At 41.5% G+C, this 12,219-nt stretch overlaps 3 protein-coding genes across 3 annotated transcripts in view; 1 reads left to right on the forward strand and 2 right to left on the reverse strand.

Annotated features, from left to right (window-relative positions):
• Window positions 1-12,219, reverse strand: part of LOC115194861 (equistatin-like) — a 364,924-nt gene that overhangs the window by 140,002 nt on the left and 212,703 nt on the right. The gene's annotated exons all lie outside the window — the stretch shown is intronic.
• The window catches only part of LOC115194830 (equistatin), a 360,364-nt gene that overhangs the window by 125,778 nt on the left and 222,367 nt on the right, over window positions 1-12,219 (reverse strand). The gene's annotated exons all lie outside the window — the stretch shown is intronic.
• Window positions 1-12,219, forward strand: part of LOC115194835 (equistatin-like) — a 244,947-nt gene that overhangs the window by 105,219 nt on the left and 127,509 nt on the right. The window lies entirely within an intron of this gene.

A 12,219-nucleotide genomic window follows, 5' to 3' on the forward strand; every position in this document is an offset into this window, starting at 1 on the left:
GTTTCCAAGCCCTGAAGAACTCAAGCTTTTCTGGAGGCAATGGGGGGGATCCAACCCAGTACTAGAGGGGTGTACCTAATAAACTGTATATGTCTTTTCATTTTTTTAACTGGTCTACCTTCAGGTGAGGCTTGTGTGAAAAGCAAAACAACCGCCATATTGTCTTTTGATATTAGTGTCTTTTGATTCTGGGGTCATATCAGTGTCTTTTGATGGTGGGGTCAAATCAGTGTCTTTTGAAGATTGTTTAGGGATTTTCACCCTCATTATTCCCAAAAGGTCTTAATGATGAAATGCCTATTTATGTTGTAAATGTGAACATGAATTAATGCAGCCACTTTAGTTTACTCATGTTTTATTCTTGTACGGAAACTTACTTGATAGGTCTATGTACTCTGTGCGATTTTAGTCTTGTTTGACACGTTATGTACACACTTTATTAGAATACTCATGAAACGCACATTGTTATTTTTGGGTAACACTTATTTTCTCTCATACTCCAACCCCATTGGATGCATTGAATGGATGTGGTTGGAGCAATATCAACATAGAGGTGCAGGTTGTGAACACTGAAAGCTCTGACAAGGCCGATACGTACAGCTTTAGAGCAGTGAGACTAGCATGAACAGTGTTCTTCATCTTATTCAAAAACCATGCACCTGCAACAAAGAGACGTGCGAGTGCCTTTTGAATCCTAGTCAGAGTACAATAAAAATGTGGGGTTTCACTAGAGTTCTAAGGTCCGCAGTACTTTGAAGAACATTACGGTTCTTGGCACTGAAAATAGCCCCAGAAAGGTTTGTCCAAGAACCCCATAGAAGGTGGGGTTCATCAAGGAACCTCCTTAGCTGGAGGGGGGTTTGCAGGAACCTACCTGCCTAACAAACATTTCGATTTGAATGGACAGTAGCAGGCGCTTAACTGAAAGGGAAAGATCAAGGTGAGGTTTGTCCCTTGCATCAGCGGTCCCCAACCCCCGGGCCGTGGACCGGTACCGGTCTGTGGGTCATTTGGTACCGGGCCGCAGAGAAAGAATAAATAACTTACATTATTTCCGTTTTATTTATTATCTGAGTCTGAACAATGTTTTATAATGAAAAATGAACGCGAAGCACAGAAATAAGATGGTTATTCCGAGCGAGATCGCTGGCCAGAGTGTTTGAATTACAAGAGCCGCTGCAGAGATTTCTCTCAGGAAAAAAATCACCGCTGGCAGCACATTTCAGTGACGAGGAATGGGTTGCAAAACTCGCTTACTTGTGCGACATATTCAACCTGCTCAATGAACTCAATCGGTCACTTCAGGGGAAAATGACAACTGTTTTCAACTGTCTTCAAGTTGGCAGATAAAGTAGCTGCATTTAAAGCCAAACTGGATTCGTGGGGACGGCGCGTGAACAGAGGTATATTTGACATGTTTCAAACATTGGCGGGGATTTTGGAAGAGACTGAGCCCGAGCTGGTGCACGATCACCTGTCTTTGCTTTTAAAAGAGTTTGAGCGCTACTTCCCAACCACAAAAGACCCAGGAACTGCCAAGGAATGGATCCGCGACCCATTTGTCAACAAACCAGGTGATTCCAGCATGTCTATGCAAGAAGAATAACTGCTGGAGATCGCAAATGACAGCGGCCTTAAAAGTATGTTCGAGACAACTCTGCCGGTGTTCTGTATTAAAGTCACGGCAGAATAACCCTGAGATCGCCACAACAGCATTGAAAACCCTGTTGCCATTTCCGACATCCTATTTGCGTGAAGCGGGATATTCTGCAGTGACAGCAACCAAAACAAAATTACGGAGTAGACTGGACATAAGACATAAGCAACACACTTCGGGTGTCATTGTCTCCCATTACCCCTAGATGGGACTGTCTCGTTGCAGAGAAACAAGCTCAGGGCTCCCACTGATTTAGCGTTATGGTGAGTTGTATTTTTCATGCACTTTATTTTTGTGCTGTATCTTATTTTTAAGGCATGTTTAAACGTTACCATAGTGACCAGAGAGCGTTAGGGGGCAGAGAGGACGTTACTCATGTTATGTTGCGATGTTACGAGGACGCTACTAATAAAGTTGAATACGAGTACACAGTGGATTCACGTTTATTATAATTAAAAAATACCTGTTTTTATGCCGGTCGTATCATTTTAGTTTGTGTATTTAGCCGCCACACCTTAAAACCTGTTTGGGCTAGGGGGCAGTATTGAGAATTTTGGAAAAAATATGTGCCCATTTTTAACTGCCTCCTACACCAACTCAGAAGCTAGAATATGCATATTATTGTTCAGGTTTGGATAGAAAACACCCTAAAGTTTCTAAAACTGTTTGAATGGTGTCTGTGAGTATAACAGAACTCCTATGGCAGGCAAAAACCTGACAAGGTTTCATGCAGGAAGTGGCCTGTCTGACAAGGAGTCGTGCGTCTTGCATCTGTTTATTGAAAAGTAAGGATCTTAGCTGTAACGTGACAATTCCCAGGGCTCCAATAGGTTCTCAGAACCCGGGAAAAACATGAAGGATGACGAGTCAGCCTCAGGCTGAAACAGATTATCGCCTTTGGTAAGTGGCCGATCAGAGGACCATTGAATGAGGCGCATGCACGATTCGTCCCCGTGGAGAAATTTCATTCGGCTGTTTAGGCTCATTGCAGATTCCCGGTCGGAATATTATCGCTTTTCTACGAGATAAATGGCATAAAAATTGGTTTTAAACAGCGGTTGACATGCTTCGAAGTACGGTAATGGAATATTTAGACATTTTTTGTCACGCCATGCGCCATGCGCGAGACCGTGATGTAGCATTCTGATAGTGTCTAGAACTCACAAACAAAACGTCGCTGTTTGGATATAACGATGGATTATTTGGGACCAAACCTACATTTGTTATTGAAGTAGAAGTCCTGACAGTGTATTCTGATGAAGAACAAGAAAGGTAAGAACATTTGTCTTATAGGAAATGTGATTTTGGTGAAGGCTGAACTGGGTGGGTGTCTAAATAGCTAGCCCTGTGATGCCGGGCTATGTACTTAGATTATTGCAAAATGTGCTTCATCCGAAAAGCAATTTAAAAATCGGACATATCGAGTGCATGGAGTTCTGTATCTATAATTCTTAAAATAATTGTTATGCTTTTTGTGAACGTTTATCGTGAGTAATTTAGCAAACTGTTAGTAAATTCCCCGGATGTTTGCGGGGGGTATGTTTTTTCTGAACGTCACATGCTAATGTTAAAAGCTGGTTTTTGATATAAATATGAACTTGATTGAACAGACATGCATGTATTGTATAACATGTCCTAGGTGTGTCATCTGATGAAGAACATAAAAGGTTAGTGCTGCATTTAGCTGTGGTTTGGGTTTATGTGACATATGCTAGCTTGAAAAATGGGTGTCTGATTATTTCTGGCTGGGCACTCTGCTGACATAATCTAATGTTTTGCTTTCGTTGTAATGCCTTTTTGAAATCGGACAGTGGGGTTAGATTAACGAGATTCTTGTCTTTAAATAGCTGTAAAATAGTCATATGTTTGAGAAATCTAAGTAATAGTATTTCTAACGATTCAAAAATCGCGCCACTGGATTTCAGTGGCTGTTACGTAGGTGGGACGAGTTCGTCCCACATACCCTAGAGAGGTTAAAGGCCGGTCCGTGAAAATTTTGTCTGACATTAAACCGGTTTGTGGCCTAAAAAAGGTTGGGGACCGCTGCATTGCATGATCTAAATATTGTTCGATACCATCTATTCCTGTGTGTTCATTTTAGGAGAATGGACATAATTCAATGGATTATCATGAGGTAAGATAAGGTTAGCTGTATTGCGTGCAGAAGACTGAACTGCTCACTTGTGTGCAGGTATACAGACGAGGAATGTCAATTGCTATGCAGATCACATTTACCATCCTCCTTTAACTCAATGAAAACCACAAAGGACTCTACATTATGGACAAAGTATAAAAACTATTAGCAAAAGTTCTGTCACCACAAAAATAAAGGCATGAATTCTGTCGTGTGCTTGTTAATCTGTATAATAACAATGTTCAGACTTTGACCTCCCTACACCACTGAATATAACCGGAATCCTGTTCTGCTGTGCACGGTGAGCATTCTGGCTTTGGATAGAGAACAGCAACACCCCAGATACCAAATGTTGGACTTGCATGTCACCTCATAACTATATTTTCTCTTCAAGGATCACTTAACGGGTTCTCTGAACATGAAGGTTCCCCTAGCTGCAATTTGAAGAAACCCTAAAGGATACTCCAGGAACCTGCGCCTGAGTGGCACAGATGTCAAAGGCACTGCATCTCAGTGCAAGAGCAGTCACTACAGTACCTGGTTCATCTCCAGGCTGTAGCACATTCAGCCGTGATTCGGAGTCCTATAGGGCGGCGCACAATTGGCGTAGCGCCGTCCAGAGTAGGTTGTCATGGTAAACAAGGAAGTGGACTTGCCTAGGTGAATAAAAACCCTCTTTAGAGTGGTGAAAAAAGACAGGCATACCGCTTAATGACCTTCTCAGCTCTTTAACACTCAACTTATGAAACATTTATAATCAAAATAACTTCGTGACAGGTTATACATGTCTTTTCAACCGTCAGTATCCTAAACATTTTGCGGCATTTCACAGTTCCACATTTACATAAAGTTAAGTCCTGGTGGCGCAGTCAAGCACGGTACTTGCAACATTGTGGTTGTGGGTTTGAGTCCCACAGGGGACCAGTAAGAAAAAGTACTAACTACAACATATCATTCATGTTCAATAACTCATGAGACAAAATAGTGTACACATTTTATTGGCTGCAAGCAAATCCTCAACATTTGTGTACTGAAATCTCATTTAGCAGCAAAGTATTTGACGTTACTATGAAGTATTGAGGATGCAGACACTACGGAATAGCATTGCCGCTTTTAATGTATAGTCTGGCGAAGCGGCAGGAGTCTCAGGGAGCACACCGAGGGCAAGCTCCTTCCACATAAAGCATTGTTCCAGCGCTTTTGACCTGAAGACAAAACACAGAACCAAAATATTCAGCTGTACACAGACACACAACAGTAGGAAAGTCTACATAAGTCAATTGTTAAATGAACTGGGAATAAAGTTTAATTTGATGACTGGATCAATGAATGATACTGGGATTACTGTACCTCCAAAGTTGATATGAATACAAGTCTCTCCGGCACCAACATCGCCGGGCCTTCCTTTTGCCCAGTTCTGGTGATCAAAGTCGGAGCCATCGCTCCACAACCACCGCCTGTCCTGAGGGGGGAAAGTGGGGTTTCAGAATACAAACTAAATGTAGTCCTACGTCTACCACCTGAAACAACAAAACAGTTAAAGCTACCACTACTTCAAAACACTCCGACTGGGACTGTTGCTTGTGTAAAGAACAACGTGGAGCCAAATCCTCACATCTGCAATCATCCCAATGCATTTCAAAGACCATACACATGTTTACAAGAAGACTGTCCAGAATTGATCACAGTTATACTTACCTAGAACCGTTTCACATGTGTATAAAAGCCTCCTACTGAAGTTGACAGTTAAATGTAATTTAGTAGATTCTCTCATCTAGAATGACTTACAGGATCAATTAGGTTAAGGGCGTTGCTCAAGGGCACGTCAGATTTCACGGAGTGAGCTCTGGGATTCAAACTAGCAGCCTTGCCTTTATTGGCCCCATGGTCTTAACAGCTACTCTTAATATTTTGTATGGAACCCATATCAGTAGCTGTTAACAAGCAGCAGCTACTCTTCCTGGGGTCCACACAAAATAGCATTACACAACTGACAGAACTACAAAAAAGAATTACAGGTGCCTACATGCCACACCTCACGTTTATTTTTTGAATCCAGGTTTGCTCTTCACTTGAGCAATATGAGATGGAACGGAGTTCCTTGCAGTAATGGCTCTATATAACACTATGCTTAATGGTCCCACCTTAACAGAATAAAATCCTCCAATCCAGGTAGGAGGGAAACCAACAATCTTGACCAAGAGCTGTAGAAACTGATCTTCCTCTGAGCTGTGCACAGATGCCAGGTTTGCGCCCAGGTACTCCACAACGTTGGGTACAGACACCAGTTTATCACCAAGGGACACAGTGCCGCTAGAGAAGAAAGTATTTAACAAGGCAAGTCTGTTAAGAAAATTATCTACAATGACAGCCGAGCAGTAGATGGAACAAAGACATTTCATGTATTAGTCAGTGTTGCTGAGAATTTGTCTTCTGGACTCAACCAAATATTGACCACCACAACTAATTCCCTTTTAAAACATTCTCTTAAAGATATTAGTTTACCGCTGTCTTAAACCATGTCCTGTGGGTTCCAGTATACAGGAGGCTAGACTCCACATTAAATATGTATAGAAAATTCCCATCTTAAAGGGATGTTCAGTATTTCACATCAGTCATGTGTTACCATTTAAGAAAGTATTACCGTTAAGGTAAAGTCATAGAGCTAATTTCATCTACAATTCCTCTTCAAATTCACAGTAGAAGGTAAGGGTTATACCTCTGCTTCAGGCCAGCTCCTTGTAGTCTTTACAAACATTAAGCAGCGTGATCCATATTTTGTCCAACCGGAAGGACACAAGTCTTCTTCTAGAATTGAATCTGTACGGAGAAGTTACATGTGGCTTTAAACGCCAGTGTACAAATCACAGCTACAATATTATTTGTAGATCAGTCAGTCACCTATGCTACAAGAAAAATACAGAATGAGTCAAGAAGAGTGGACTCTTACTTGCATCTCCTAGAGCAAAGGCAGCACTGAGAATCAGAAGACTGGTCAACATGGTCATGGAGTCTCCTGAGAGAATAAAGAGTGAAGCCATCAAAACCAGATTCAACTCCACATACAGTAGATTAGAACAGGAATATGTCTGCTTTCCTAAATGCCAACCTATTCCCTAAGCAGGGCTGAGGAGAACATCTGGGCAGGTATTTCTCTCCACTCATACTGGAGTAAGAGAGGCCTAGTTCACAAATGTAAAAATGCCCTGCAGCGTCGGCTATTGCCAAATCTGTCAGAATGCAGGCATTATGGTTGAACCATATACAATCCTGGTTCTTTTATTAGCCAACAAAAAATAAACACAGAAGACAAAAGGCAGGTAAGCCTTAGTGGCATGTAACACCAGTAGGTAGGGTGAAATGGCCATCAGGAAATGCAGTGATATGTTGTGATCTGGCTTTGCACATCCATGTTCTCTACTTTCAGTCTGGCCCAGCATGGTGGACATATTGTGTGGGGGGGGGGGGGGTAGCTAGACAGCTGAGCACAACATGGAATCCATGTTTGATTTTGGGGGGGGGGGGGGGGGGGGGGGGGGGGGGGAGTAAACACGGCATGTCATAGTTTCTTGTTCACTGAGACGCAGCGCAAATGGCAACCAATCAGAACAGTCCACCGGATTATAGATGTAAGAGACATTTTGCTAGCAGGTACCATCATTGGACCATGTCTCATCTCATAAGCTGTAACAGTTCCCTTACAGTTAAATTAAAGGTCTAATACTGGGCTAGCAACACCATAACGCTACACAAGCTAGGATGAAGAGGATATTATGCCACAACACAGGAAATTAAAAACATATAAATGTTTCAAAAGCAGGAACTTACTTTAGCCAACCAACAACAAAACCAATAAAGGAACTGGGTCACCACAAATGCTGAACAAACCCAGGTAGAACAAGCTGCTTTTATATCATAAGAATGGAAGAGGAATTGGTGATTAGCAGAGTGAGTTCAGGTGTGGTGAGTTAGCAGGAGAAGGGCGTGTCCAGAGGGTAATTGAGAGTTTGTGGAATAAGCATTAGCCTTTAAAACAAGTGCACTACATTTGTCCAGGGCAACATATTCACTATGGGCTCTGGTCAAAAATAGTGCACTCCAAAGGGAATAGATGGCTATTTGGGATACATTCACATACAGTATTAGATGAACATATGTTGAAATCTCACTTTCTGAAATATTGCCTGTGAGTTGAGTTCTAACTCTCCCTTTGGCTGAGATTGAGTCCTATGTCTCCCTCCTCTCCTTTTTAAGGAAGTTAATACGTCCAGTTGTTTTTATCGACACAAGACAGTTCAACGGAATCTCACTGTAGCGGCAATTGTCACATATTTTTTCTATGCAAACTTTCTAAATGTCGACAAAATGTTAAAGCTGAAGTCTGGAGGAGGGAGAGTGAAAGTAGGACCAGGGTTTGTGTTGTTAGGAGAGGAGGAGGGGAGAGAGGTATGGAGAGGGGAGAGGGAGGAGAGGGAGGAAGAGAAAGGTATGGGAGATGGGAGAGGGGAGGAGAGGAGGAGGGAAGAGAGGTATGGGAGGAACGGGGAGAGGGGAGAGAGGAGGAGGGAAGAGAGGGGAGAGGGGAGAGGGGAGGAGGGAGGAGGGAAGAGGAGAGGGGAGAGGGGAGAGAGGAGGAGGGAAGGTGAGAGGGGAGAGGGGAGAGGGGAGGAGGGAGGAGGGAAGAGGTATGGGAGAGGGGAGAGGGGAGGAGAGGAGGAGGGATGAGAGGTAGAAGGGGAGAGGGGAGGAGAGGAGGAGGGAAGAGAGGTATATGAAAGAGGAGAGGTTAGGTGAGGAGATAAGAGGAGGAAAGATGACCGGTCAAGGTGTTAAAGGGATATTGTGAGATTTTGGCAATTTAGCCCTCTTTCTTTAGTTTGAAGGAAGTTTTTTTAATTAACTACTGTAGCTTCAGCACAATTGCTAACTATGAGAGCAGATCCCTAAGACTTCTAGTCATTGCGCTGACGCTAGTTAGCGATCGATGGAAAAACTACCTTCAAAGTCCTTCAAATTGCATACAGAGACAAAATCTGACTCTGGTGTGGTGGCTAATTTCTGCATTACCAAATGAGGAGAGTTACAAACACACCAGTCTGAGTTTAAACTACATCTTTAATAATTAAGATACTTTTCCAAAAGCACTTGACCTTCAATAATGCACTCTCTCGAATGAACCATTGAAAAAGGGAGGTTCCAACACAATGGCTACTGAGATATTTTATAGGAAATATCCACCCTCCTTTGACATGACAAACCACAGATCTTAGGAACAGTTCAGTTAAGTTTTGTATGAAAAGATATATATAAAACACAGCAGACAGCAACTGCTATCTCAACAGTGTTCATTATATAGACCCGGGTGTCTGGTCTCCCTAGAACTGTCCCTCCCTGGTACGGTATTGAACAAAACCATTAGCTCATGTCCTCTGGAATGCTTTTTAGGCGTTCTTATCAAAATACACCATAAATCTCCTCTGTCAGTGCTATCTCATAGAGGCCCATCCTCAGATAAACACACTCTTGTTTCCCACTCCTGGACAAGCTCACTGAGGGGAGTGACTTGCGCACAGACATTGTGGAGACAAATAATTGGTTCCCCATTAATCACGCCATCCCTCCCCATGGTTTAAGAATAGGTAAAGACACATTCACATATGAAGACAATGTTCATTCTGTCCTCCTCTCTTGCTGATATTCTGCATAGCAAGAGAGACATGTAAAAAACAAGTCTGACCTCTCCCCTCTCTGGGCCCCAAATGACGAGCCCCAAATGACTGAGCCCAGCTAAGGGTTACGTGCAACTGAAAGACAACCAGAGTCCAAAGGACACTCTCTAATGACAAGTATCTCACATAAGCATATTATACTAATAAAACATCTTCATTATCTATGTTACCCAACTAATTCTGATTCATCCACCACACTGGGTAAGAAGAAAAAGGTTTTAATTGCCAAAATATTGCACATCCCTTTAAGGAGGAAATAACACTGGTTCCAATCCAAGTGCCATTTATCAAACTCAGGCAGTGCTATGGTCAGATGACATGAAAATAGAGCTCTTTAGTATGAACATCAGTGGTGGTTTTGGTGTGGAAAAACAGAAGCATTTGCAGAGAAGTACCTCATACCTACAGTAAATGTGGTTCTGCAATCTTTAACGGTTATGAAGATATTTTGCTACCACTGGTTCTGTGACGCATTTGAGGTCAACGGCATCATAAACTTGACCAAGTACCAGGACATTATAGCCCAAAAAAAACGATTTCTCTTCTGTTAGAATGATGACATTGACCGCAAGTGATCTTCTAGCAAGACTAATACCCCAATCACACATCAAATCCCCAATTAAATGGATAAATTACCTTATTGTTGCAATATTCCTGCTCTTTTATTTTTACTCATCTATCAATAGGTGCCCTTCGTTGCAAGGCATTGGAAAACTCCCTGGTCTTTGCGGTTGAATCTGTGTATGAAATGCATTGCTCCACTGAGGGATCTTACAGATAATTATATGTGTGGGGTGCAGAGATGAGGTAGTCATTCAAAAATCATGTCAAACATTATTATTGAACACAGAGTGAGTCCATGCAAGTTATAATGTGACTATATAAGAAAACTTTACTCCTGAACTTGTTTTGGTTTGCCGTAAAAAGAGGTTTAATACTTTTCAGCTTTTCATTTTGTGCTGTTATTATCAAGCTGCATTTTTATAGTGAAAATTATTTTTCCCCCAAATGAGAAACTCACGCGCTGCAAATGTATTCAGTTAGGCTCTACACCCATTTATAAAGTGGATTAATGTGTTTCAATTTTTAAGAAGTTATTTGGCCACTTTAGTAGTGACACAAACCTTATCAAAACATATCGGCAGGCAGGGTTAGCCTAGTGGTTAGAGCATTGGACTAGTTGCAAGATCGAATCCACGAGCTGACAAGGTACAAATCTGTTGTTCTCCCCCTGAACAAGGCAGTTAAACCCACTGTTCCTAGGCGTGGTCATTGAAAATAAGAATTGTTATTACTGACTTGCCTAGTTAAATTAAAGTAAAATAAAAAACATTAAATTACACTTTGATTTGAAAAAGTAGCCAAAAAAAGTTATGTGCTGTTTCTTGAATTACACTGGACATATTATAATATATCATTCACAGTTTATAGGGTAATATTGTCCCCCTCAGACTATTCTTGATTTAATCTTGTAAAGATACTAAATTATGAAATTTGTTTTGATTTACAATGGACAATTGTAATACACCTGTCTCGAATCAGGGGCCATAATGTATTATTCCTGCCCAGGTGAATTTAGAATTTGGCTAGATTGGAGCAGTGTATGTGCAAAGTTTTACGCTGATCCAATGACCATTTAATTTCTGTTGAAAATGTTGCATCAACAATGTGTTATTAATGAAGATTATCTGACTTAGGACTCTAGGCGCAATTTATATTTTGGCTACTAGATGGCAAGTTTTACATTTCTATTCAAATGTTGTTTCAAGTCTGCTCGAATGTGCCTAATTGATCAATATATACATTTTCAAATAGATAACTGTACACCTCCCTCAAACAATAGCATGGCATTTTTTCACTGTAATAGCTACTGTAAATTGGACAGTGCAGTTTGATGACAAGAAGTTAAGTTATCTGACCAAATAAGACATGTCTATGTCCTGGGAAATGTTCTTGTTACTTACAACCTCATGCTAATCACATAAGACTACGTTAGCTCAACCGCCCCGCATGGGGGACACCGATCCCGAGGTTAACTAAAATTGGATATTTAGTATGTGTGTGTGTGTGTGTGTGTGTGTGTGTGTTGTGTGTGTGTGTGTGTGTGGTGCGTGCTTGCACTCGTGCTTTTGTGTGATCCTAGACCCATCAAAACCTCACCACTATTCACCACTTGGCCCAATCTGATCCTACAGCAGGCCAGAAGCCTGGAGAACGGACACTATCGTTCATCACACCTTGTAACTATTCTGCTGTAAAATTTTCGTAACCCAAGGAGTTCTCTGCAGCTACCACCACAACATCTATTTCTGTGATTTATGTTCCATTTCTGTGGTACAGTTGATCACCATGGCTATGAATGCTAAGAAACCAGCCTTACTGAAACACATGTTATTCCTATCACTCTCTATTGGGAACGGCATACTCACAGGGAGCCTCCTGGATCCCTCGAAACTGGACCCATCTTTCCTCTACTACTCTTCACTGCCTATGAAGATTCCTTCATAGAAAGTGAAGTCACCCAGTAAAATATTACTTGAGAAAGTATTAGGTTGTAAATATACAAAGTATCAAAAAATAAAGGTATAATCATTTCAAATTCCTTATACTATTCTTATATAATTCCTTATACTAAGCAAACCAGACGGCACACATTTTCTTGTTGTTTTTAATTTAATTACTGATAGCCAGTGTCACAG

This window comes from Salmo trutta, chromosome 5 (genome assembly GCF_901001165.1).
Source record: "Salmo trutta chromosome 5, fSalTru1.1, whole genome shotgun sequence".
Lineage (NCBI taxonomy): Eukaryota > Metazoa > Chordata > Actinopteri > Salmoniformes > Salmonidae > Salmo > Salmo trutta.